A 26812-nucleotide genomic window follows, 5' to 3' on the forward strand; every position below is an offset into this window, starting at 1 on the left:
TGCTTTTTAACATAGAGATGCTTTAGTTATAATGTGTGGTCGAGCCTCAGCCCTTTCATTGTCTTCCCACTGTAACATATTTATTACCAGCTCATGTGAGTGGTGACTCTGCTTTATGAAACTTATCATATAGTAGGACAATGAGTATAGCAGAAGAGGCGATTGAGATGCTTGCCTACATATTTGTTTATTTTTTATATAATGGCTGAATAATCTGTTCATGATATTTCCATTTTGTGACATGTTGCATTAAAATATATCCTGCTTGCAGAATATATAAGAATTGGTACTGCGTTGGCCGGGAATCGAACCTGGGTCAACTGCTTGGAAGGCAGCTATGCTCACCACTATACCACCAACGCCCTCTGATGTGTGTAATCTCGGTTCTAAATATTACGACCCTGAGTTCAATGTCTATCTTGCACCAGCTTCAATGGTGCATTTGGTGTAGATACCAACATGAAAAGCAGTAGAAAGGTTTTAGAAGATTGTAAGGAACTGGGATTGAAACCAAGGACAAAGCTGTGAAGAAGAGAAGAATGGTAAGCAGCAGTACAAATAATAGATGTGAACATACAGAGGCAGCAAGGGAAGCAAAGCAGGGAAGAGAAACAGAGAACATTCCAGGATATGCCCAGGAGATAGATAAGAGCAGAACAAAAAGGGAAGAATGAAATTCAAAGCATGCCCAGAAAAGTGTTTGAAGGTCCCACCAGTCATTTATGCTTATTATTGTGTGTCTTTACTTTCAAAGTATAGGGTGGATCCTTTGACGATCCCTCTCGAGTATTTCAGCAGACACAGATAGTTCAGAAGTCTTTTCTAACATAGCTGGCACAAGCTTGCACTTTTCCTTGCTGGCAGCCTGGAAATGACAGCTTGGTCCTTGCAAGTAAAATCAAGCAAAATTAGCAGAGGATGGTTTCAATCCATCGACCTCTGGGTTATGGGCCCAGCACGCTTCCGCTGCGCCACTCTGCTGCTTTAGGAAAGTGTTCTCTTTATGCAGATGAGAAGCATTCAGCAGAGTAGCGCGGGATTGGTCGGGCTCTCACCTCATTTGCCTAAGTATATCTCAAGGCATGCTGGGTATAGAAAAACGTCATCTTCCCCTCTCACAATCAGTCATAACTGAAAGTCAGAAACTCTCAGGCACTAGCCGTTTCAAACCTTTATCAAGACAGCAGCTCTTGAACCCTCTATATCTCTCTCTGTGATACTAGCGCTAGCATGCTCAGGATTTGGCTTTACCTGGGAGCCAGAGATCTACCCGTTGAGGGCGAGGCTTTTGAGCGTTTGGGAGCGTTGTGGACAGGAAACTATGCAAATTTGAAGCATCCAACCTTCCTGCTGCAGTGAGAGGCTCTTTCCATGGACATCTGCCTCTTGGATTCCTCTCAACTTGCCTTCTGATAAAACATTTTGTGACCTGCAGTTACCTTCGACAGCTACAAGGTGGCGCTACATTCAGGTGAGAGCACAAGTATGCACAAAATGTTAGGGACTTTTGACAGATTTATGGGTGGATCTTGTATATTTTTTTCAGAGGCTAGATATTGCCTAGAAATGCTTTCTAAGATAGAGATGCTAGAGTTATAATGTCTGGTCGGGCCTCAGCCCTTTCATTGTCTGCCCACTGTAACATATTTATTACCAGCACATGTGAGTGGTGACTCTGCTTTATGAAACTTATCATATATTAGGACAATGTATGTAGCTGAAGGGGCGATCGAGAGGTTTGCCTACGTATTTGTTTATTTTTTATATATGGCTGATTAATCTGTTCATGATATTTCCATTTTGTGACATGTTGAATTAAAATATATCCTGCTTGCAGAATATATAAGTATTTGCATTGCGTTGGCCGGGAATCGAACCCGGGTCAACTGCTTGGGAAGCAGCTATGCTCTCCACTATACCACCAACGCCCTCTGACATGTGTGCTCTCGGTTCTAAATATTATGACTCAGAGATCAAAGACTATCTTGCACCAGCTTCAATGGTGCATTTGGTTTAGATACCAACATGCAAAGCAGTAGAACGTTATTTGCAGAGGGTAAGGAACTGGGGATTAAAACCAAGGACAAAGCTGTGCAGAAGAGAAGAATGGAAAGCAGCAGTACAATTAATATATATATAACATATAGAGGCAGCAAGGGAAGCAACGCAGGGAAGAGAAAGAGAGAACATTCCATGAAATGCCCAGGAGATAGATAAGAGCAGAACAAAAAGGGAAGAATGAAATTCAAAGGATGCCCATAAAAGTGTTTGAAGGTCCCACCATTCATTTATGCTTATTATTTTGTGTCTTTAGTTTCAAAGTACAGGGTGGATCCTTTGACAATCCCTCTCTTGTATTTCAGCAGACACAGATAGTTGAGAAGTCTTATATCACATAGCTGGCACAAGCTTGCGCTTTTCCTTTCTGGCAGCGTGGAAATGACAGCTTGGTCCTTGGAAGAAAAATCAAGCAAAATTAGCAGAGGATGGTTTCGATCCATCGACCTCTGGGTTATGGGCCCAGCACGCTTCCGCTGCGCCACTCTGCTCCTTTTTGAGAGTGTTCTCTTTATGCAGATGAGGAGCATTCAGGGGAGTAGCGTGGGCATTCGGGACGTGAGAGGACGATGGGCAGGAAACTGTGCAAATTTGAAGCATCCATCCTTCCTGCTGCAGTCAGAGGCTCTTTCCATGGACATCTGCCTCTTGGATTCCTTTCAACTTGCCCTCTGATGAAACATTTTGTGAGCCGCAGTTACCTCCGACATCTACAAGGTGGCGCTACATTCAGGTGAGAGCACAAGTATGCACAAAATATTGGGGACTTTTGCCAGATGTATCGATGAATTTTACATATTTTTTTCAGAGGCTAGACATTACCTAGAAATGCTTTTTAACATAGAGATGCTTTAGTTATAATGTGTGGTCGAGCCTCAGCCCTTTCATTGTCTTCCCACTGTAACATATTTATTACCAGCTCATGTGAGTGGTGACTCTGCTTTATGAAACTTATCATATAGTAGGACAATGAGTATAGCAGAAGGGGCGATTGAGATGCTTGCCTACATATTTGTTTATTTTTTATATAATGGCTGATTAATCTGTTCATGATATTTCCATTTTGTGACATGTTGCATTAAAATATATCCTGCTTGCAGAATATATAAGAATTGGTACTGCGTTGGCCGGGAATCGAACCCGGGTCAACTGCTTGGAAGGCAGCTATGCTCACCACTATACCACCAACGCCCTCTGATGTGTGTAATCTCGGTTCTAAATATTACGACCCTGAGTTCAATGTCTATCTTGCACCAGCTTCAATGGTGCATTTGGTGTAAAACATGAAAAGCAGTAGAAAGGTTTTAGCAGATTGTAAGGAACTGGGATTGGAACCAAGGACAAAGCTGTGAAGAAGAGAAGAATGGTAAGCAGCAGTACAAATAATAGATGTGAACATACAGAGGCAGCATGGGAAGCAAAGCAGGGAAAAGAAAGAGTGAACATTCCAGGATATGCCCAGGAGATAGATAAGAGCAGAACAAAAAGGGAAGAATGAAATTCAAAGCATGCCCAGAAAAGTGTTTGAAGGTCCCACCAGTCATTTATGCTTATTATTGTGTGTCTTTACTTTCAAAGTACAGGGTGGATCCTTTGACGATCCCTCTCGAGTATTTCAGCAGACACAGATAGTTCAGAAGTCTTTTCTAACATAGCTGGCACAAGCTTGCACTTTTCCTTGCTGGCAGCCTGGAAATGACAGCTTGGTCCTTGCAAGTAAAATCAAGCAAAATTAGCAGAGGATGGTTTCGATCCATCAACCTCTGGGTTATGGGCCCAGCACGCTTCCGCTGCGCCACTCTGCTGCTTTAGGAAAGTGTTCTCTTTATGCAGATGAGAAGCATTCAGCAGAGTAGCGCGGGATTGGTCGGGCTCTCACCTCATTTGCCTAAGTATATCGCAAGGCATGCTGGGTATAGAAAAACTTCATCTTCCCCTCTCACAATCAGTCATAACTGAAAGTCAGACACTCTCAGGCACTAGCCGTTTCAAACCTTTATCAAGACAGCAGCTCTTGAACCTTCTATATCTCTCTCTGTGATACTAGCACTAGCATGCTCAGGATTTGGCTTTACCTGGGTTCCAGAGATCTACCCGGTGAGAGGCTTTTGAGCCTTTGGGAGCGTTGTGGACGTTGGACAGGAAACTATGCAAATTTGAAGCATCCAACCTTCCTGCTGCAGTGAGAGGCTCTTTCCATGGACATCTGCCTCTTGGATTCCTCTCAACTTGCCTTCTGATAAAACATTTTGTGAGCCGCAGTTACCTTCGACAGCTACAAGGTGGCGCTACATTCAGGTGAGAGCACAAGTATGCACAAAATGTTAGGGACTTTTGACAGATTTATGGGTGGATCTTGTATATTTTTTTCAGAGGCTAGATATTGCCTAGAAATGCTTTCTAAGATAGAGATGCTAGAGTTATAATGTCTGGTCGGGCCTCAGCCCTTTCGTTGTCTGCCCACTGTAACATATTTATTACCAGCACATGTGAGTGGTGACTCTGCTTTATGAAACTTATCATATATTAGGACAATGAATGTAGCAGAAGGGGCGATCGAGAGGTTTGCCTACGTATTTGTTTATTTTTTATATATGGCTGATTAATCTGTTCATGATATTTCCATTTTGTGACATGTTGAATTAAAATATATCCTGCTTGCAGAATATATAAGTATTTGCATTGCGTTGGCCGGGAATCGAACCCGGGTCAACTGCTTGGGAAGCAGCTATGCTCTCCACTATACCACCAACGCCCTCTGACATGTGTGCTCTTGGTTCTAAATATTATGACTCAGAGATCAAAGACTATCTTGCACCAGCTTCAATGGTGCATTTGGTTTAGATACCAACATGCAAAGCAGTAGAACGTTATTTGCAGAGGGTAAGGAACTGGGGATTAAAACCAAGGACAAAGCTGTGCAGAAGAGAAGAATGGAAAGCAGCAGTACAATTAATATATATATAACATATAGAGGCAGCAAGGGAAGCAACGCAGGGAAGAGAAAGAGAGAACATTCCATGAAATGCCCAGGAGATAGATAAGAGCAGAACAAAAAGGGAAGAATGAAATTCAAAGGATGCCCATAAAAGTGTTTGAAGGTCCCACCATTCATTTATGCTTATTATTTTGTGTCTTTAGTTTCAAAGTACAGGGTGGATCCTTTGACAATCCCTCTCTTGTATTTCAGCAGACACAGATAGTTGAGAAATCTTATATCACATAGCTGGCACAAGCTTGCGCTTTTCCTTTCTGGCAGCTTGGAAATGACAGCTTGGTCCTTGGAAGAAAAATCAAGCAAAATTAGCAGAGGATGGTTTCGATCCATCGACCTCTGGGTTATGGGCCCAGCACGCTTCCGCTGCGCCACTCTGCTCCTTTTTGAGAGTGTTCTCTTTATGCAGATGAGGAGCATTCAGGGGAGTGGCGTGGGCATTCGGGACGTGAGAGGACGATGGGCAGGAAACTGTGCAAATTTGAAGCATCCATCCTTCCTGCTGCAGTCAGAGGCTCTTTCCATGGACATCTGCCTCTTGGATTCCTTTCAACTTGCCCTCTGATGAAACATTTTGTGAGCCACAGTTACCTTTGACGATCCCTCTCTTGTATTTCAGCAGACACAGATAGTTCAGAAGTCTTTTCTAACATAGCTGGCACAAGCTTGCACATTTCCTTGCTGGCAGCCTGGAAATGACAGCTTGGTCCTTGCAAGTAAAATCAAGCAAAATTAGCAGAGGATGGTTTCGATCCATCGACCTCTGGGTTATGGGCATGGCACGCTTCCGCTGCGCCACTCTGCTGCTTTAGGAAAGTGTTCTCTTTATGCAGATGAGAAGCATTCAGCAGAGTAGCGCGGGATTGGTCGGGCTCTCACCTCATTTGCCTAAGTATATCGCAAGGCATGCTGGGTATAGAAAAACGTCATCTTCCCCTCTCACAATCAGTCATAACTGAAAGTCAGACACTCTCAGGCACTAGCCGTTTCAAACCTTTATCAAGACAGCAGCTCTTGAACCCTCTATATCTCTCTCTGTGATACTAGCGCTAGCATGCTCAGGATTTGGCTTTACCTGGGAGCCAGAGATCTACCCGGTGAGGGCGAGGCTTTTGAGCGTTTGGGAGCGTTGTGGACGTTGGACAGGAAACTATGCAAATTTGAAGCATCCAACCTTCCTGCTGCAGTGAGAGGCTCTTTCCATGGACATCTGCCTCTTGGATTCCTCTCAACTTGCCTTCTGATAAAACATTTTGTGAGTCGCAGTTACCTTCGACAACTACAAGGTGGCGCTACATTCAGGTGAGAGCACAAGTATGCACAAAATGTTAGGGACTTTTGACAGATTTATGGGTGGATCTTGTATATTTTTTTCAGTGGCTAGATATTGCCTAGAAATGCTTTCTAAGATAGAGATGCTAGAGTTATAATGTCTGGTCGGGCCTCAGCCCTTTCATTGTCTGCCCACTGTAACATATTTATTACCAGCACATGTGAGTGGTGACTCTGCTTTATGAAACTTATCATATATTAGGACAATGAATGTAGCAGAAGGGGCGATCGAGAGGTTTGCCTACGTATTTGTTTATTTTTTATATATGGCTGATTAATCTGTTCATGATATTTCCATTTTGTGACATGTTGAATTAAAATATATCCTGCTTGCAGAATATATAAGTATTTGCATTGCGTTGGCCGGGAATCGAAACCGGGTCAACTGCTTGGGAAGCAGCTATGCTCTCCACTATACCACCAACGCCCTCTGACATGTGTGCTCTCGGTTCTAAATATTATTACTCAGAGATCAAAGACTATCTTGCACCAGCTTCAATGGTGCATTTGGTTTAGATACCAACATGCAAAGCAGTAGAACGTTATTTGCAGAGGGTAAGGAACTGGGGATTAAAACCAAGGACAAAGCTGTGTAGAAGAGAAGAATGGAAAGCCGCAGTACAATTAATATATATAACATATAGAGGCAGCAAGGGAAGCAACGCAGGGAAGAGAAAGAGAGAACATTCCATGAAATGCCCAGGAGATAGATAAGAGCAGAACAAAAAGGGAAGAATGAAATTCAAAGCCTGCCCATAAAAGTGTTTGAAGGTCCCACCATTCATTTATGCTTATTATTTTGTGTCTTTAGTTTCAAAGTACAGGGTGGATCCTTTGACAATCCCTCTCTTGTATTTCAGCAGACACAGATAGTTGAGAAGTCTTATATCACATAGCTGGCACAAGCTTGTGCTTTTCCTTTCTGGCAGCGTGGAAATGATAGCTTGGTCCTTGGAAGAAAAATCAAGCAAAATTAGCAGAGGATGGTTTCGATCCATCGACCTCTGGGTTATGGGCCCAGCACGCTTCCGCTGCGCCACTCTGCTCCTTTTTGAGAGTGTTCTCTTTATGCAGATGAGGAGCATTCAGGGGAGTGGCGTGGGTGTTCGGGACGTGAGAGGACGATGGGCAGGAAACTGTGTAAATTTGAAGCATCCATCCTTCCTGCTGCAGTCAGAGGCTTTTTCCATGGACATCTGCCTCTTGGATTCCTTTCAACTTGCCCTCTGATGAAACATTTTGTGAGCCGCAGTTACCTCCGACATCTACAAGGTGGCGCTACATTCAGGTGAGAGCACAAGTACGCACAAAATATTGGGGACTTTTGCCAGATGTATCGATGAATTTTACATATTTTTTTCAGAGGCTAGACATTACCTAGAAATGCTTTTTAACAGAGAGATGCTTTAGTTATAATGTGTGGTCGAGCCTCAGCCCTTTCATTGTCTTCCCACTGTAACATATTTATTACCAGCTCATGTGAGTGGTGACTCTGCTTTATGAAACTTATCATATAGTAGGACAATGAGTATAGCAGAAGGGGCGATCGAGATGCTTGCCTACATATTTGTTTATTTTGTATATAATGGCTGATTAATCTGTTCATGATATTTCCATTTTGTGACATGTTGCATTAAAATATATCCTTCTTGCAGAATATATAAGAATTGGTACTGTGTTGGCCGGGAATCGAACCCGGGTCAACTGCTTGGAAAGCAGCTATGCTCACCACTATACCACCAACGCCCTCTGATGTGTGTAATCTCGGTTCTAAATATTACGACCCTGAGTTCAATGTCTATCTTGCACCAGCTTCAATGGTGCATTTGGTGTAGATACCAACATGAAAAGCAGTAGAAAGGTTTTAGCAGATTGTAAGGAACTGGGATTGAAACTAAGGACAAAGCTGTGAAGAAGAGACGAATGGTAAGCAGCAGTACAAATAATAGATGTGAACATACAGAGGCAGCAAGGGAAGCAAAGCAGATAAAAGAAAGAGTGAACATTCCAGGATATGCCCAGGAGATAGATAAGAGCAGAACAAAAAGGGAAGAATGAAATTCAAAGCATGCCCAGAAAAGTGTTTGAAGGTCCCACCAGTCATTTATGCTTATTATTGTGTGTCTTTACTTTCAAAGTACAGGGTGGATCCTTTGACGATCCCTCTCGAGTATTTCAGCAGACACAGATAGTTCAGAAGTCTTTTCTAACATAGCTGGCACAAGCTTGCACTTTTCCTTGCTGGCAGACTGGAAATGACAGCTTGGTCCTTGCAAGTAAAATCAAGCAAAATTAGCAGAGGATGGTTTCGATCCATCGACCTCTGGGTTATGGGCCCAGCACGCTTCCGCTGCGCCACTCTGCTGCTTTAGGAAAGTGTTCTCTTTATGCAGATGAGAAGCATTCAGCAGAGTAGCGCGGGATTGGTCCGGCTCTCACCTCATTTGCCTAAGTATATCGCAAGGCATGCTGGGTATAGAAAAACGTCATCTTCCCCTCTCACAATCAGTCATAACTGAAAGTCAGACACTCTCAGGCACTAGCCGTTTCAAACCTTTATCAAGACAGCAGCTCTTGAACCCTCTATATCTCTCTCTGTGATACTAGCGCTAGCATGCTCAGGATTTGGCTTTACCTGGGAGCCAGAGATCTACCCGGTGAGGGCGAGGCTTTTGAGCGTTTGGGAGCGTTGTGGACGTTGGACAGGAAACTATGCAAATTTGAAGCATCCAACCTTCCTGCTGCAGGGAGAGGCTCTTTCCATGGACATCTGCCTCTTGGATTCCTCTCAACTTGCCTTCTGATAAAACATTTTGTGAGCCGCAGTTACCTTTGACAGCTACAAGGTGGCGCTACATTCAGGTGAGAGCACAAGTATGCACAAAATGTTAGGGACTTTTGACAGATTTATGGGTGGATCTTGTATATTTTTTTCAGAGGCTAGATATTGCCTAGAAATGCTTTCTAAGATAGAGATGCTAGAGTTATAATGTCTGGTCGGGCCTCAGCCCTTTCATTGTCTGCCCACTGTAACATATTTATTACCAGCACATGTGAGTGGTGACTCTGCTTTATGAAACTTATCATATATTAGGACAATGAATGTAGCAGAAGGGGCGATCGAGAGGTTTGCCTACGTATTTGTTTATTTTTTATATATGGCTGATTAATCTGTTCATGATATTTCCATTTTCTGACATGTTGAATTAAAATATATCCTGCTTGCAGAATATATAAGTATTTGCATTGCGTTGGCCGGGAATCGAACCCGGGTCAACTGCTTGGGAAGCAGCTATGCTCTCCACTATACCACCAACGCCCTCTGACATGTGTGCTCTCGGTTCTAAATATTATGACTCAGAGATCAAAGACTATCTTGCACCAGCTCCAATGGTGCATTTGGTTTAGATACCAACATGCAAAGCAGTAGAACGTTATTTGCAGAGGGTAAGGAACTGGGGATTAAAACCAAGGACAAAGCTGTGCAGAAGAGAAGAATAGAAAGCCGCAGTACAATTAATATATATAACATATAGAGGCAGCAAGGGAAGCAACGCAGGGAAGAGAAAGAGAGAACATTCCATGAAATGCCCAGGAGATAGATAAGAGCAGAACAAAAAGGGAAGAATGAAATTCAAAGCCTGCCCATAAAAGTGTTTGAAGGTCCCACCATTCATTTATGCTTATTATTTTGTGTCTTTAGTTTCAAAGTACAGGGTGGATCCTTTGTCAATCCCTCTCTTGTATTTCAGCAGACACAGATAGTTGAGAAGTCTTATATCACATAGCTGGCACAAGCTTGCGCTTTTCCTTTCTGGCAGCGTGGAAATGATAGCTTGGTCCTTGGAAGAAAAATCCAGCAAAATTAGCAGAGGATGGTTTCAATCCATCGACCTCTGGGTTATGGGCCCAGCACGCTTCCGCTGCGCCACTCTGCTCCTTGTTGAGTGTGTTCTCTTTATGCAGATGAGGAGCATTCAGGGGAGTGGCGTGGGCGTTCGGGACGTGAGAGGACGATGGGCAGGAAACTGTGCAAATTTGAAGCATCCATCCTTCCTGCTGCAGTCAGAGGCTCTTTCCATGGACATCTGCCTCTTGGATTCCTTTCAACTTGCCCTCTGATGAAACATTTTGTGAGCCTCAGTTACCTCCGACATCTACAAGGTGGCGCTACATTCAGGTGAGAGCACAAGTATGCACAAAATATTGGGGACTTTTGCCAGATGTATCGATGAATTTTACATATTTTTTTCAGAGGCTAGACATTACCTAGAAATGCTTTTTAACATAGAGATGCTTTAGTTATAATGTGTGGTCGAGCCTCAGCCCTTTCATTGTCTTCCCACTGTAACATATTTATTACCAGCTCATGTGAGTGGTGACTCTGCTTTATGAAACTTATCATATAGTAGGACAATGAGTATAGCAGAAGGGGCGATCGAGATGCTTGCCTACATATTTGTTTATTTTTTATATAATGGCTGATTAATCTGTTCATGATATTTCCATTTTGTGACATGTTGCATTAAAATATATCCTGCTTGCAGAATATATAAGAATTGGTACTGCGTTGGCCGGGAATCGAACCCGGGTCAACTGCTTGGAAGGCAGCTATGCTCACCACTATACCACCAACGCCCTCTGATGTGTGTAATCTCGGTTCTAAATATTACGACCCTGAGTTCAATGTCTATCTTGCACCAGCTTCAATGGTGCATTTGGTGTAGATACCAACATGAAAAGCAGTAGAAAGGTTTTAGAAGATTGTAAGGAACTGGGATTGAAACCAAGGACAAAGCTGTGAAGAAGAAAAGAATGGTAAGCAGCAGTACAAATAATAGATGTGAACATACAGAGGCAGCATGGGAAGCAAAGCAGGGAAAAGAAAGAGTGAACATTCCAGGATATGCCCAGGAGATAGATAAGAGCAGAACAAAAAGGGAAGAATGAAATTCAAAGCATGCCCAGAAAAGTGTTTGAAGGTCCCACCAGTCATTTATGCTTATTATTGTGTGTCTTTACTTTCAAAGTACAGGGTGGATCCTTTGACGATCCCTCTCGAGTATTTCAGCAGACACAGATAGTTCAGAAGTCTTCTAACATAGCTGGCACAAGCTTGCGCTTTTCCTTGCTGGCAGCCTGGAAATGACAGCTTGGTCCTTGCAAGTAAAATCAAGCAAAACTAGCAGAGGATGGTTTCGATCCATTGACCTCTGGGTTATGGGCCCAGCACGCTTCCGCTGCGCCACTCTGCTGCTTTAGGAAAGTATTCTCTTTATGCAGATGAGAAGCATTCAGCAGAGTAGCGCGGGATTGGTCGGGCTCTCACCTCATTTGCCTAAGTATATCGCAAGGCATGCTGGGTATAGAAAAACGTCATCTTCCCCTCTCACAATCAGTCATAACTGAAAGTCAGACACACTCAGGCACTAGCCGTTTCAAACCTTTATCAAGACAGCAGCTCTTGAACCCTCTATATCTCTCTCTGTGATACTAGCGCTAGCATGCTCAGGATTTGGCTTTACCTGGGAGCCAGAGATCTACCCGGTGAGGGCGAGGCTTTTGAGCGTTTGGGAGCGTTGTGGACGTTGGACAGGAAACTATGCAAATTTGAAGCATCCAACCTTCCTGCTGCAGTGAGAGGCTCTTTCCATGGACATCTGCCTCTTGGATTCCTCTCAACTTGCCTTCTGATAAAACATTTTGTGAGCCGCAGTTACCTTCGACAGCTACAAGGTGGCGCTACATTCAGGTGAGAGCACAAGTATGCACAAAATGTTAGGGACTTTTGACAGATTTATGGGTGGATCTTGTATATTTTTTTCAGAGGCTAGATATTGCCTAGAAATGCTTTCTAAGATAGAGATGCTAGAGTTATAATGTCTGGTCGGGCCTCAGCCCTTTCATTGTCTGCCCACTGTAACATATTTATTACCAGCACATGTGAGTGGTGACTCTGCTTTATGAAACTTATCATATATTAGGACAATGAATGTAGCAGAAGGGGCGATCGAGAGGTTTGCCTACGTATTTGTTTATTTTTTATATATGGCTGATTAATCTGTTCATGATATTTCCATTTTGTGACATGTTGAATTAAAATATATCCTGCTTGCAGAATATATAAGTATTTGCATTGCGTTGGCCGGGAATCGAACCCGGATCAACTGCTTGGGAAGCAGCTATGCTCTCCACTATACCACCAACGCCCTCTGACATGTGTGCTCTCGGTTCTAAATATTATGACTCAGAGATCAAAGACTATCTTGCACCAGCTTCAATGGTGCATTTGGTTTAGATACCAACATGCAAAGCAGTAGAACGTTATTTGCAGAGGGTAAGGAACTGGGGATTAAAACCAAGGACAAAGCTGTGCAGAAGAGAAGAATGGAAAGCCGCAGTACAATTAATATATATAACATATAGAGGCAGCAAGGGAAGCAACGCAGGGAAGAGAAAGAGAGAACATTCCATGAAATGCCCAGGAGATAGATAAGAGCAGAACAAAAAGGGAAGAATGAAATTCAAAGCCTGCCCATAAAAGTGTTTGAAGGTCCCACCATTCATTCATGCTTATTATTTTGTGTCTTTAGTTTCAAAGTACAGGGTGGATCCTTTGACAATCCCTCTCTTGTATTTCAGCAGACACAGATAGTTGAGAAGTCTTATATCACATAGCTGGCACAAGCTTGCGCTTTTCCTTTCTGGCAGCGTGGAAATGACAGCTTGGTCCTTGGAAGAAAAATCAAGCAAAATTAGCAGAGGATGGTTTCAATCCATCGACCTCTGGGTTATGGGCCCAGCACGCTTCCGCTGCGCCACTCTGCTCCTTTTTGAGAGTGTTCTCTTTATGCAGATGAGGAGCATTCAGGGGAGTGGCGTGGGCGTTCGGGACGTGAGAGGACGATGGGCAGGAAACTGTGCAAATTTGAAGCATCCATCCTTCCTGCTGCAGTCAGAGGCTCTTTCCATGGACATCTGCCTCTTGGATTCCTTTCAACTTGCCCTCTGATGAAACATTTTGTGAGCCACAGTTACCTCCGACATCTACAAGGTGGCGCTACATTCAGGTGAGAGCACAAGTATGCACAAAATATTGGGGACTTTTGCCAGATGTATCGATGAATTTTACATATTTTTTTCAGAGGCTAGACATTACCTAGAAATGCTTTTTAACATAGAGATGCTTTAGTTATAATGTGTGGTCGGGCCTCAGCCCGTTCATTGTCTTCCCACTGTAACATATTTATTACCAGCTCATGTGAGTGGTGACTGCTTTATGAAACTTATCATATAGTAGGACAATGAGTATAGCAGAAGGGGCGATCGAGATGCTTGCCTACATATTTGTTTATTTTTTATATAATGGCTGATTAATCTGTTCATGATATTTCCATTTTGTGACATGTTGCATTAAAATATATCCTGCTTGCAGAATATATAAGAATTGGTACTGCGTTGGCCGGGAATCGAACCCGGTTCAACTGCTTGGAAGGCAGCTATGCTCACCACTATACCACCAACGCCCTCTGATGTGTGTAATCTCGGTTCTAAATATTACGACCCTGAGTTCAATGTCTATCTTGCACCAGCTTCAATGGTGCATTTGGTGTAGATACCAACATGAAAAGCAGTAGAAAGGTTTTAGAAGATTGTAAGGAACTGGGATTGAAACCAAGGACAAAGCTGTGAAGAAGAGAAGAATGGTAAGCAGCAGTACAAATAATAGATGTGAACATACAGAGGCAGCATGGGAAGCAAAGCAGGGAAAAGAAAGAGTGAACATTCCAGGATATGCCCAGGAGATAGATAAGAGCAGAACAAAAAGGGAAGAATGAAATTCAAAGCATGCCCAGAAAAGTGTTTGAAGGTCCCACCAGTCATTTATGCTTATTATTGTGTGTCTTTACTTTCAAAGTACAGGGTGGATCCTTTGATGATCCCTCTCGAGTATTTCAGCAGACACAGATAGTTCAGAAGTCTTCTAACATAGCTGGCACAAGCTTGCACTTTTCCTTGCTGGCAGCCTTGAAATTACAGCTGGGTCCTTGGAAGAAAAATCAAGCAAAAATAGCAGAGGATAGTTTCGATCCATCGACCTCTGGGTTATGGGCCCAGCACGCTTCCGCTGCGCCACTCTGCTGCTTTAGGAATGTATTCTCTTTATGCAGATGAGAAGCATTCAGCAGAGTAGCGCGGGATTGGTCGGGCTCTCACCTCATTTGCCTAAGTATATCGCAAGGCATGCTGGGTATAGAAAAACGTCATCTTCCCCTCTCACAATCAGTCATAACTGAAAGTCAGACACACTCAGGCACTAGCCGTTTCAAACCTTTATCAAGACAGCAGCTCTTGAACCCTCTATATCTCTCTCTGTGATACTAGCGCTAGCATGCTCAGGATTTGGCTTTACCTGGGAGCCAGAGATCTACCCGGTGAGGGCGAGGCTTTTGAGCGTTTGGGAGCGTTGTGGACGTTGGACAGGAAACTATGCAAATTTGAAGCATCCAACCTTCCTGCTGCAGTGAGAGGCTCTTTCCATGGACATCTGCCTCTTGGATTCCTCTCAACTTGCCTTCTGATAAAACATTTTGTGAGCCGCAGTTACCTTCGACAGCTACAAGGTGGCGCTACATTCAGGTGAGAGCACAAGTATGCACAAAATGTTAGGGACTTTTGACAGATTTATGGGTGGATCTTGTATATTTTTTTCAGAGGCTAGATATTGCCTAGAAATGCTTTCTAAGATAGAGATGCTAGAGTTATAATGTCTGGTCGGGCCTCAGCCCTTTCATTGTCTGCCCACTGTAACATATTTATTACCAGCACATGTGAGTGGTGACTCTGCTTTATGAAACTTATCATATATTAGGACAATGAATGTAGCAGAAGGGGCGATCGAGAGGTTTGCCTACGTATTTGTTTATTTTTTATATATGGCTGATTAATCTGTTCATGATATTTCCATTTTGTGACATGTTGAATTAAAATATATCCTGCTTGCAGAATATATAAGTATTTGCATTGCGTTGGCTGGGAATCGAACCCGGGTCAACTGCTTGGGAAGCAGCTATGCTCTCCACTATACCACCAACGCCCTCTGACATGTGTGCTCTCGGTTCTAAATATTATGACTCAGAGATCAAAGACTATCTTGCACCAGCTTCAATGGTGCATTTGGTTTAGATACCAACATGCAAAGCAGTAGAACGTTATTTGCAGAGGGTAAGGAACTGGGGATTAAAACCAAGGACAAAGCTGTGCAGAAGAGAAGAATGGAAAGCCGCAGTACAATTAATATATATAACATATAGAGGCAGCAAGGGAAGCAACGCAGGGAAGAGAAAGAGAGAACATTCCATGAAATGCCCAGGAGATAGATAAGAGCAGAACAAAAAGGGAAGAATGAAATTCAAAGCCTGCCCATAAAAGTGTTTGAAGGTCCCACCATTCATTTATGCTTATTATTTTGTGTCTTTAGTTTCAAAGTACAGGGTGGATCCTTTGACAATCCCTCTCTTGTATTTCAGCAGACACAGATAGTTGAGAAGTCTTATATCACATAGCTGGCACAAGCTTGCGCTTTTCCTTTCTGGCAGCGTGGAAATGACAGCTTGGTCCTTGGAAGAAAAATCAAGCAAAATTAGCAGAGGATGGTTTCGATCCATCGACCTCTGGGTTATGGGCCCAGCACGCTTCCGCTGCGCCACTCTGCTCCTTTTTGACAGTGTTCTCTTTATGCAGATGAGGAGCATTCAGGGGAGTGGCGAGGGCGTTCGGGACGTGAGAGGACGATGGGCAGGAAACTGTGCAAATTTGAAGCATCCATCCTTCCTGCTGCAGTCAGAGGCTCTTTCCATGGACATCTGCCTCTTGGATTCCTTTCAACTTGCCCTCTGATGAAACATTTTGTGAGCCACAGTTACCTCCGACATCTACAAGGTGGCGCTACATTCAGGTGAGAGCACAAGTATGCACAAAATATTGGGGACTTTTGCCAGATGTATCGATGAATTTTACATATTTTTTTCAGAGGCTAGACATTACCTAGAAATGCTTTTTAACAGAGAGATGCTTTAGTTATAATGTGTGGTCGAGCCTCAGCCCTTTCATTGTCTTCCCACTGTAACATATTTATTACCAGCTCATGTGAGTGGTGACTCTGCTTTATGAAACTTATCATATAGTAGGACAATGAGTATAGCAGAAGGGGCGATCGAGATGCTTGCCTACATATTTGTTTATTTTTTATATAATGGCTGATTAATCTGTTCATGATATTTCCATTTTGTGACATGTTGCATTAAAATATATCCTGCTTGCAGAATATATAAGAATTGGTACTGCGTTGGCCGGGAATCAAACCCGGGTCAACTGCTTGGAAGGCAGCTATGCTCACCACTATACCACCAACGCCCTCTGATGTGTGTAATCTCGGTTCTAAATATTACGACCCTGAGTTCAATATCTATCTTGCACCAGCTTCAATGGTGCATTTGGTGTAGATACCAACATGAAAAGCAGTAGAAAGGTTTTAGCAGATTGTAAGGAACTGGGTTTGAAACCAAGGACAAAGCTGTGAAGAAGAGAAGAATGGTAAGCAGCAGTACAAATAATAGATGTGAACATACAGAGGCAGCATGGGAAGCAAAGCAGGGAAAAGAAAGAGTGAACATTCCAGGATATGCCCAGGAGATAGATAAGAGCAGAACAAAAAGGGAAGAATGAAATTCAAAGCATGCCCAGAAAAGTGTTTGAAGGTCCCACCAGTCATTTATGCTTATTATTGTGTGTCTTTACTTTCAAAGTACAGGGTGGATCCTTTGACGATCCCTCTCGAGTATTTCAGCAGACACAGATAGTTCAGAAGTCTTTTCTAACATAGCTGGCACAAGCTTGCACTTTTCCTTGCTGGCAGCCTGGAAATGACAGCTTGGTCCTTGCAAGTAAAATCAAGCAAAATTAGCAGAGGATGGTTTCGATCCATCGACCTCTGGGTTATGGGCCCAGCACGCTTCCGCTGTGCCACTCTGCTGCTTTAGGAAAGTGTTCTCTTTATGCAGATGAAAAGCATTCAGCAGAGTAGCGCGGGATTGGTCGGGCTCTCACCTCATTTGCCTAAGTATATCGCAAGGCATGCTGGGTATAGAAAAACGTCATCTTCCCCTCTCACAATCAGTCATAACTGAAAGTCAGACACTCTCAGGCACTAGCCGTTTCAAACCTTTATCAAGACAGCAGCTCTTGTACCCTCTATATCTCTCTCTGTGATACTAGCGCTAGCATGCTCAGGATTTGGCTTTACCTGGGAGCCAGAGATCTACCCGGTGAGGGCGAGGCTTTTGAGCGTTTGGGAGCGTTGTGGACGTTGGACAGAAAACTATGCAAATTTGAAGCATCCAACCTTCCTGCTGCAGTGAGAGGCTCTTTCCATGGACATCTGCCTCTTGGATTCCTCTCAACTTGCCTTCTGATAAAACATTTTGTGAGCCGCAGTTACCTTTGACAGCTACAAGGTGGCGCTACATTCAGGGGAGAGCACAAGTATGCACAAAATGTTAGGGACTTTTGACAGATTTATGGGTGGATCTTGTATATTTTTTTCAGAGGCTAGATATTGCCTAGAAATGCTTTCTAAGATAGAGATGCTAGAGTTATAATGTCTGGTCGGGCCTCAGCCCTTTCATTGTCTGCCCACTGTAACATATTTATTACCAGCACATGTGAGTGGTGACTCTGCTTTATGAAACTTATCATATATTAGGACAATGAATGTAGCAGAAGGGGCGATCGAGAGGTTTGCCTACGTATTTGTTTATTTTTTATATATGGCTGATTAATCTGTTCATGATATTTCCATTTTCTGACATGTTGAATTAAAATATATCCTGCTTGCAGAATATATAAGTATTTGCATTGCATTGGCCGGGAATCGAACCCGGGTCAACTGCTTGGGAAGCAGCTATGCTCTCCACTATACCACCAACGCCCTCTGACATGTGTGCTCTCGGTTCTAAATATTATGACTCAGAGATCAAAGACTATCTTGCACCAGCTCCAATGGTGCATTTGGTTTAGATACCAACATGCAAAGCAGTAGAACGTTATTTGCAGAGGGTAAGGAACTGGGGATTAAAACCAAGGACAAAGCTGTGCAGAAGAGAAGAATGGAAAGCCGCAGTACAATTAATATATATAACATATAGAGGCAGCAAGGGAAGCAACGCAGGGAAGAGAAAGAGAGAACATTCCATGAAATGCCCAGGAGATAGATAAGAGCAGAACAAAAAGGGAAGAATGAAATTCAAAGCCTGCCCATAAAAGTGTTTGAAGGTCCCACCATTCATTTATGCTTATTATTTTGTGTCTTTAGTTTCAAAGTACAGGGTGGATCCTTTGTCAATCCCTCTCTTGTATTTCAGCAGACACAGATAGTTGAGAAGTCTTATATCACATAGCTGGCACAAGCTTGCGCTTTTCCTTTCTGGCAGCGTGGAAATGATAGCTTGGTCCTTGGAAGAAAAATCAAGCAAAATTAGCAGAGGATGGTTTCGACCCATCGACCTCTGGGTTATGGGCCCAGCACGCTTCTGCTGCGCCACTCTGCTCCTTTTTTTTTTTTTTTTTTTTTTTTTTTTTTTAAAAACCTTTATTTGAGCAAGCAGAAACGTACAAGGATGGGCCTACAACCACACGGGCCAGCCGCTAAAAAGGAGTAGACACATATCACATAAGCCCGCAGAGGTAACCGTCAGTCAACAATGCAATACTCCACATTAAATACAGGACCAAAACAGGTTTTATATATATGAAAGAACAAACATACAAAAAGGCGAGAGTGTATCACTGAAGGTCAGCCCAAGGGACGCAAGGGGGGGACAGCAGCGGAGGTGCAGTAATAATATCCTAAGCACTAAGGAGTATGGAGCGGGGGGGGGGGGGGAGGGGGGTAGATATCAGGAAGAAGAAGGGGGGGAAGAGCTGGTGACACCAGCTCAGTCCCTATATGAAGATTCCGGGAACGCTAGCCTAGGGAGATAGGGTAATCTCGATAGTGTCCACAAGGGGAGGAGTACAAATGTCGCCACGGTATTCGTTCCATTGACCCCACACCTTCACCCATGCCCTGGGCCTACCCCTGGCCACATAAACAGTTTTCTCACGGAACATGGACCAGTCCATATTATCCTCCCATTGCGCGAGGGCAGGGGGCCTGGAGGCCCCCCAGAGTTGCGCAATATCTCGCTTCGCAATCATATAGCCCAGGGTGGCCCATCTAGTCTGTGCCACCGAATAGTCCGTGGGCTCCCAAACATTCAAAAGACAGCGACGAGGTTCCGGTCGCAAGGATATCCCCGTCACCACAGTCATCAGATCAAGCACGGCCACCCAATAAGCAGCCACCATCGGGCACTCCCAAAGAATATGCAGGAAAGTAGCACGCAAACCACATCCACGCTTACACAGTCCATCAGAGGAAAAGCCCATCACCATCAGTCGCGGTCCCGTCACGTACACCCGATGAAGGATCTTCAATTGGACCAGACGGAGTCGAGCCGGTATAGCCACCTCCTTCGGAGTGGAGAGGGCCGATTGCCAATCCTCATCATCAAGTTCCAACCCATCTCCCAACCACTGTTCCCGAAGTCGGGCCAATAAGTCAGTCCGATTGTTGATCAACTTTTTATAGATCAGGGAGATAGTGCTATCAGGAAGATGTCCGTCGAGGATACGGTCATCAAGTGGGGAAGAGTCAGGCGGAATCTCACCAGGAGCAAACACCGAAACCAAAGCGTGCCTGATCTGTAAATAACGAAAGAATTCCCGACTACTCAGGCCATAGTCAGCCTGGAGGGCCTGAAACGGGCGCACAGAACCCTTAGAATATACATCTCCCACTTTAGAGATCCCAATCAAGTCCCAACGGTCAAAACCCTTGGAAGACCAAAGACCGCCCAGACGTTCCGAAGCATAAAGAGGCGTCGCCAACGTCAAGCGATCCTCCCAGCCCAGGCTCACATTCGCAGCACGCCACACTGTCAAAGCAGTCAAAGTAGGTCCCACAAGATGGCGCCCAGCGGAGCGAGAATAGAGTACTCTATTAAAGTCACCTCCCGGAAGCTGAAGTTTATCCATCTCAAACGCCGGATTACGACCCGGAGAGAACATAGCGTGATTAATAGCGGACAGATGGGAAGCCCAGTAGTATCTCTTAATATCGGGGAGCGCCATGCCCCCATCGTACCACGGGATAGAAAGTTTCGCGAGAGCAATGCGCGGTCGCCCATCCCAAATAAGTTGCCTCTGAAGGCTCTCAATCTCCCGAAAATAGGTCTTGGGGATAGGATCATAATAATTCTGGAGAGCGTAGAGAAACCGCGGTAGTGACATCATCTTAAACAGGGCCGCCCGACCCAGTGGAGACAGGGGAAGTTTGCGCCAGCGGGCAACGTCCAAACGGAGCCTAAGCAACGGGGGAAGGAGATTACGATCAAAACGAAGGGACGGATCCAAGGTAACGAAAACCCCCAAGTATTTGAAACCATCCCGGACCACCTGAAGAGGAAGTCTACTCGGCAACGGAGGCAAGATACCAGATAAAACGTATACACAGGATTTAGACCAGTTGATGACGAGGCCTGAGTTAGCACCAAAGGACGCAAGAACGTCAAATAAAACAGATAAAGACTTGCGAGGGGAAGTAAGATACAAGAGGATGTCGTCCGCATAAAGCGAGACGCGGTCTTCGAAGTCCGGGGCCCATCGAATACCTTTAAGGGACGGTTCCCAACGGAGCCAGGCCGCCAACGGTTCAAGAGCGAGCGCGAACAACAGAGGGGACAAGGGGCAACCCTGACGGGTACCCCTGCCCAAGGAGAAGGGGGTCGACACTCTACCGTTCACTACAACTTGCGCCAGAGGTTCCGCGTACAACAGTCTAACCCAGCTAATAAACTCGCACCCGAATCCAAATTTCTCAAGTGTCGCCCATAAATAGGGCCACTCCACAGTATCAAAGGCCATAGAGGCATCCAGGGACGCCAAAATGGCCGGTTCAGTCAAAAGCCCCGCCCTCGCCAGCGCGCCGTGGAGGCGACGTAAATTCAGAGCAGTGTTGCGATGCGGGATAAAGCCAGACTGATCCGGATGGACCAACTCCCCAAGAACCGAAAGGAGACGGGTCGCCAAAAGTTTAGCCAACACCTTAGGTTCAACATTTAATAGGGATATGGGCCTATACGAGGAACAGAGGTCACGCGGTTTACCCTCTTTGGGAATGACGACGATTGTCGCCAGACGCTGATCATAGGGAAGCATGTTCCGCTCACGAGATTCTAGAAACATGGCGCGGAGATGCGGCGCCACCTTATCGGGGCATAATTTGTACAACTCAATAGGCAAACCGTTCGGGCCCAGTGCTTTGCCCGAACGGAGCGATCGAACTGCATTAGCTATCTCATCATTCGTAAAAGGGGAGTCCAAAGCAATACGGTCCAAGTCGGTGATACAGGGCAAAGTGATATCACGCAGAAGAAGGCGGGAGTCGGCAACATCCCTCACAGACACGGGAGCATATACCACACGGAAATATTCTGCAAAACGATCAACAATGGCGGTCGGATCAATCACATTCTCACCACTCGCAGACTGAATCACGGGCACCACACGATTAACTCTTTCTTTCTTGTCCAACCACGCTAGGAGTTTGCCCGCCTTGTCACCCACATCGTACAATCTGCCCTGCTGCTCACGAAACATCACCTTTGCAGCGTCAGTGACCAGAGATTTATATGCAAACTGTTTTAGACCCAGGGCATGGAGTTTGGCAGGCGTGACACCAGATTCCAACTCGTCCTCCAAAGCAGAGATCTCCCCCTCAAGGTCCACCACCTCCTTCCTCCCTGCCCTCTTAGCTTCAACAATCAAGGAAAGGGCCTGTCCACGAATCACAGTTTTAAAAGCTTCCCACAGGGACACAGCCGAAGAGACCGACCCCTCATTTTCCAGGAAATATGCATCCATGGACTTGAGCAAGAGGGTACGAGTCTCAGGGGAGGAAAGATACCAAGGGTTAATGGGAGCCACTCGGCCCGCCGCCTCTACCCCAACCTCGAAACGGAGCCAGAGCGGCGAGTGATCAGAAATACCCCTCGGCAAGTGTAAAATCTCACGAACCGCCGATGATTGGGCTGCGGGCATCAGGAAATAATCCAGCCGGGACAGACTGCCATGGGCCCCAGAATGAAAGGTGTATTGGAGCTGAGTAGGATGCAACAGTCGCCAGCAGTCCACAAGGCCAAAGGTATCTAAAAACCCACCCAACCACTGCTGAGCCTGCGGGGTATCTCTAGGGGGATGGCGATCGTGAAGGCCGGAAAGCACCGAATTAAAATCACCGGCAAGAAAGAGAGTGCTATCAGGGAGATCCAACAGAACACGGCCCAAGTCAGTAAAAGTAGAGGCCTGCAAACCCGGGGGAACATAAACATTGAAGAGAGATAGGGTGCGGCCTTCATATCTACCCACCAGGACAGTATATCTCCCACGGTCATCATGAATCACCTCATCGATAGCCAGGGGGAGGGAGGTTCGAACAAGAATACCCACACCCCTAGATCCGGAGGTAAATCCTGAGTGCGCCACAAGGCGGTAGCCCCATCTATTCATCGCATAACAAACATTACCAATCAAATGGGTTTCTTGCATGAAAACAATGTCCGGTGACAAACGTCGTATACAGTTTAAGACCACACTGCGCTTAATACGATCTCCCAGGCCATTAACGTTCCAGGAAAGAAATTTCAACCCTCTACCCCCCATCCCAACCACCCGAGCCAAGACCCCTCGTCCATGAGCTAGACATCAGGAACAGCAGCAAACACAGGAGCAACTCGCCTTGAAAACAACACACAGAAAAGAAAAAACTTCCCAACCCCCCTCCCCCAAACTGAAGAGAAACACCCCCCACCCTGCACCCCTGCAAAAAGCTAAAGAGCCACCCCAACCTGCAGTGTGCCTGTCGCCCAAAAACCCCTATTCTACACAAAGACCCCGGAGGAGGAAAGGTCTCCGTTCCATCCACCCCCCGACCTCAGCAAGAACAAAAAAAAAAACAAACGAAAAGACAGAATGATCACAATGTAGAGGGACGCCGGCCAACACTCCTGAGAATGTATTCAAAATAAGACATAAGAGCCGAACAGTTAGATCTCCACACCACCTTCGGCACCGCCCGGGTGAGCGGCGGAGTCTGTCTCAGGAGGACAGTCAGGCAATGAGTCCAGCCAGTCATTAACAGCATCTGGCCGATCAAAGAAAAGGGTACGTTCATTGTATTCAACCCGGAGTCTAGTGGGAAAGAGCATGGCGTAACGTAGGCCCCGATCCCGGAGACGTTTCTTGGCACCACGAAACTCCATACGTTGTCTCTGAACCTGTTGGGAAAAGTCCGGGTAAAAGTTCACCGTAGCATTCTCAAAGGCCACCGGGCCCTTCGCCCGCGAGGCCTGCAGGATAGCGTCCCGGTCTCTATAATGAAAAAGCTTCGCTACAATGGGTCTCGGCGGGGCTCCCGGCTTGACTTTGCCCCCTGGAACACGATGTGCACGTTCCACCGTGAAAAATTTTGTGAGACCAGAAGGGGCCAAATGGTTCAAGACCAGATCCTCAACCAGGAGATCCACCGAGTGGGGTTCAGGGTTTTCCGGTACACCAACCAGGCGAACATTGCAGCGACGCGCCCTATTTTCAAAGTCCTCCAGGCGACGGGTCATGAAGTCGTTCCCCCGACGGAGATTTCCAATCTCTGTTTGGAGCTCCGAGACGTCATTCGTAAGGCTAGAGGATTTAATATCCAGTGATTGTACCCTCTCATTCGTCTTGCCGAGGTCAGCACGAATCAGATTCACCTCGATAGCCACGGTGTCAAGTTTGTGGGCCAAGGCCTCGTACTGTAGGCCGATGGATTCCCTCACACCCGAGATGGCGCCCATGATATCCTGTAAGGAGGGCTCCGCCGACTCTTCCAAAATTCGTTCAGACGCAATACTAGAACCAGGCAGGGCAGCTCCGGGGGACCCCTTAGAATGGGTATAACGGTCCATGACATTTGATTGAACTGGAGTTCCGCGCAGAGGTGTTTTCGTCTTGCGCGTCTCTCTGTCCCCTCTGCCCGCCATTTTGAAGATGCGTCACAGGACAAGCCACCAGGTCCGACGGGCCCGACACCCAAAGTACAGGATCAAAAGTACAGAAAAAGGGGGCACAACTCGGGTAGAGGTCGCCAAACCAGCAAATAGGTCACATGAAAGCCCAACAGCCGATCTGCCTCCAAGTCTCAGTCGCAACACGACATCCACAGCCGTGGCCCAAGTCGGAACGGAATCGAAACCGAAACTTAGGAAGGGGGGACCCACAAGGCCAGATCTCCTGCCGTTGTTGTTCAATTGCAGGACGGCTACAGTACCGCACCCCGTCCCGGGCGCACCTCAAGGGCGGAGCCCAAAAGTTCAGAGCACCATATCCCAGGAATACGAGATCCAAATCGATTTCTGAAAAGTGCTAGGGTAATCAGCCAAACGTCCCCTACACGAATTCTTGCAAGAAATCAGGATTCAGCCAGGATAAAATGTCGGGAGCGGCGAGGGTCCGGAGAGCGCTGTGCTCAAGCGGCCATCTCGGATGCCCGCCAAGCTCCTCCCCCACTCTGCTCCTTTTTGAGAGTGTTCTCTTTATGCAGATGAGGAGCATTCAGGGGAGTGGCGTGGGCGTTCGGGACGTGAGAGGACGATGGGCAGGAAACTGTGCAAATTTGAAGCATCCATCCTTCCTGCTGCAGTCAGAGGCTCTTTCCATGGACATCTGCCTCTTGGATTCCTTTCAACTTGCCCTCTGATGAAACATTTTGTGAGCCTCAGTTACCTCCGACATCTACAAGGTGGCGCTACATTCAGGTGAGAGCACAAGTATGCACAAAATATTGGGGACTTTTGCCAGATGTATCGATGAATTTTACATATTTTTTTCAGAGGCTAGACATTACCTAGAAATGCTTTTTAACATAGAGATGCTTTAGTTATAATGTGTGGTCGAGCCTCAGCCCTTTCATTGTCTTCCCACTGTAACATATTTATTACCAGCTCATGTGAGTGGTGACTCTGCTTTATGAAACTTATCATATAGTAGGACAATGAGTATAGCAGAAGGGGCGATCGAGATGCTTGCCTACATATTTGTTTATTTTTTATATAATGGCTGATTAATCTGTTCATGATATTTCCATTTTGTGACATGTTGCATTAAAATATATCCTGCTTGCAGAATATATAAGAATTGGTACTGCGTTGGCTGGGAATCGAACCCGGGTCAACTGCTTGGAAGGCAGCTATGCTCACCACTATACCACCAACGCCCTCTGATGTGTGTAATCTCGGTTCTAAATTTTACGAACCTGAGTTCAATGTCTATCTTGCACCAGCTTCAATGGTGCATTTGGTGTAAAACATGAAAAGGAGTAGAAGGGTTTTAGCAGATTGTAAGGAACTGGGATTGAAACCAAGACAAAGCTGTGCAGAAGAGAAGAATGGAAAGCAGCAGTACAAATAATAGATGTGAACATACAGAGGCAGCATGGGAAGCAAAGCAGGGAAAAGAAAGAGTGAACATTCCAGGAAATGCCCAGGAGATAGATAAGAGCAGAACAAAAAGGGAAGAATGAAATTCAAAGCATGCCCAGAAAAGTGTTTGAAGGTCCCACCAGTCATTTATGCTTATTATTGTGTGTCTTTACTTTCAAAGTACAGGGTGGATCCTTTGACGATCCCTCTCGAGTATTTCAGCAGACACAGATAGTTCAGAAGTCTTTTCTAACATAGCTGGCACAAGCTTGCACTTTTCCTTGCTGGCAGCCTGGAAATGACAGCTTGGTCCTTGCAAGTAAAATCAAGCAAAATTAGCAGAGGATGGTTTCGATCCATCGACCTCTGGGTTATGGGCCCAGCACGCTTCCGCTGCACCACTCTGCTGCTTTAGGAAAGTGTTCTCTTTATGCAGATGAGAAGCATTCAGCAGAGTAGCGCGGGATTGGTCGGGCTCTCACCTCATTTGCCTAAGTATATCGCAAGGCATGCTGGGTATAGAAAAACGTCATCTTCCCCTCTCACAATCAGTCATAACTGAAAGTCAGACACTCTCAGGCACTAGCCGTTTCAAACCTTTATCAAGACAGCAGCTCTTGAACCCTCTATATCTCTCTCTGTGATACTAGCGCTAGCATGCTCAGGATTTGGCTTTACCTGGGTGCCAGAGATCTACCCGGTGAGGGCTTGCCCGGTGTGAGGCTTTTGAGCGTTTGGGAGCGTTGTGGACGTTGGACAGGAAACTATGCAAATTTGAAGCATCCAACCTTCCTGCTGCAGTCAGAGGCTC

The 26812-nt window shown here is 45.4% G+C and overlaps 19 non-coding genes across 19 annotated transcripts; all 19 read right to left on the minus strand.

The window, feature by feature from the left end:
- Positions 1–290: 290 nt before the first annotated feature.
- On the minus strand, positions 291–362 carry TRNAG-UCC (transfer RNA glycine (anticodon UCC)). The gene has a single exon. It is a non-coding gene; the product is annotated as a tRNA-Gly (tRNA).
- Positions 363–1856: 1494 nt separating this feature from the next.
- Positions 1857–1928, minus strand: TRNAG-CCC (transfer RNA glycine (anticodon CCC)). The gene has a single exon. It is a non-coding gene; the product is annotated as a tRNA-Gly (tRNA).
- Positions 1929–2477: 549 nt separating this feature from the next.
- TRNAM-CAU (transfer RNA methionine (anticodon CAU)) lies at positions 2478–2549 on the minus strand. Its single transcript has one exon. It is a non-coding gene; the product is annotated as a tRNA-Met (tRNA).
- A 628-nt stretch (positions 2550–3177) lies between these two features.
- Positions 3178–3249, minus strand: TRNAG-UCC (transfer RNA glycine (anticodon UCC)). The gene has a single exon. It is a non-coding gene; the product is annotated as a tRNA-Gly (tRNA).
- A 1492-nt stretch (positions 3250–4741) lies between these two features.
- TRNAG-CCC (transfer RNA glycine (anticodon CCC)) lies at positions 4742–4813 on the minus strand. The gene has a single exon. It is a non-coding gene; the product is annotated as a tRNA-Gly (tRNA).
- Positions 4814–5362: 549 nt separating this feature from the next.
- On the minus strand, positions 5363–5434 carry TRNAM-CAU (transfer RNA methionine (anticodon CAU)). Its single transcript has one exon. It is a non-coding gene; the product is annotated as a tRNA-Met (tRNA).
- A 1306-nt stretch (positions 5435–6740) lies between these two features.
- TRNAG-CCC (transfer RNA glycine (anticodon CCC)) lies at positions 6741–6812 on the minus strand. Its single transcript has one exon. It is a non-coding gene; the product is annotated as a tRNA-Gly (tRNA).
- A 547-nt stretch (positions 6813–7359) lies between these two features.
- On the minus strand, positions 7360–7431 carry TRNAM-CAU (transfer RNA methionine (anticodon CAU)). The gene has a single exon. It is a non-coding gene; the product is annotated as a tRNA-Met (tRNA).
- A 628-nt stretch (positions 7432–8059) lies between these two features.
- TRNAG-UCC (transfer RNA glycine (anticodon UCC)) lies at positions 8060–8131 on the minus strand. Its single transcript has one exon. It is a non-coding gene; the product is annotated as a tRNA-Gly (tRNA).
- Positions 8132–8678: 547 nt separating this feature from the next.
- On the minus strand, positions 8679–8750 carry TRNAM-CAU (transfer RNA methionine (anticodon CAU)). Its single transcript has one exon. It is a non-coding gene; the product is annotated as a tRNA-Met (tRNA).
- Positions 8751–9632: 882 nt separating this feature from the next.
- Positions 9633–9704, minus strand: TRNAG-CCC (transfer RNA glycine (anticodon CCC)). The gene has a single exon. It is a non-coding gene; the product is annotated as a tRNA-Gly (tRNA).
- A 1247-nt stretch (positions 9705–10951) lies between these two features.
- Positions 10952–11023, minus strand: TRNAG-UCC (transfer RNA glycine (anticodon UCC)). Its single transcript has one exon. It is a non-coding gene; the product is annotated as a tRNA-Gly (tRNA).
- Positions 11024–12522: 1499 nt separating this feature from the next.
- Positions 12523–12594, minus strand: TRNAG-CCC (transfer RNA glycine (anticodon CCC)). Its single transcript has one exon. It is a non-coding gene; the product is annotated as a tRNA-Gly (tRNA).
- A 1245-nt stretch (positions 12595–13839) lies between these two features.
- TRNAG-UCC (transfer RNA glycine (anticodon UCC)) lies at positions 13840–13911 on the minus strand. The gene has a single exon. It is a non-coding gene; the product is annotated as a tRNA-Gly (tRNA).
- A 1499-nt stretch (positions 13912–15410) lies between these two features.
- Positions 15411–15482, minus strand: TRNAG-CCC (transfer RNA glycine (anticodon CCC)). The gene has a single exon. It is a non-coding gene; the product is annotated as a tRNA-Gly (tRNA).
- A 547-nt stretch (positions 15483–16029) lies between these two features.
- TRNAM-CAU (transfer RNA methionine (anticodon CAU)) lies at positions 16030–16101 on the minus strand. The gene has a single exon. It is a non-coding gene; the product is annotated as a tRNA-Met (tRNA).
- A 628-nt stretch (positions 16102–16729) lies between these two features.
- Positions 16730–16801, minus strand: TRNAG-UCC (transfer RNA glycine (anticodon UCC)). Its single transcript has one exon. It is a non-coding gene; the product is annotated as a tRNA-Gly (tRNA).
- Positions 16802–18302: 1501 nt separating this feature from the next.
- TRNAG-CCC (transfer RNA glycine (anticodon CCC)) lies at positions 18303–18374 on the minus strand. Its single transcript has one exon. It is a non-coding gene; the product is annotated as a tRNA-Gly (tRNA).
- Positions 18375–25724: 7350 nt separating this feature from the next.
- On the minus strand, positions 25725–25796 carry TRNAG-UCC (transfer RNA glycine (anticodon UCC)). Its single transcript has one exon. It is a non-coding gene; the product is annotated as a tRNA-Gly (tRNA).
- Between the last annotated feature and the right edge of the window lie 1016 nt (positions 25797–26812).

Source organism: Lissotriton helveticus, chromosome 11, assembly GCF_964261635.1.
Source record: "Lissotriton helveticus chromosome 11, aLisHel1.1, whole genome shotgun sequence".
Classification (NCBI taxonomy): domain Eukaryota; kingdom Metazoa; phylum Chordata; class Amphibia; order Caudata; family Salamandridae; genus Lissotriton; species Lissotriton helveticus.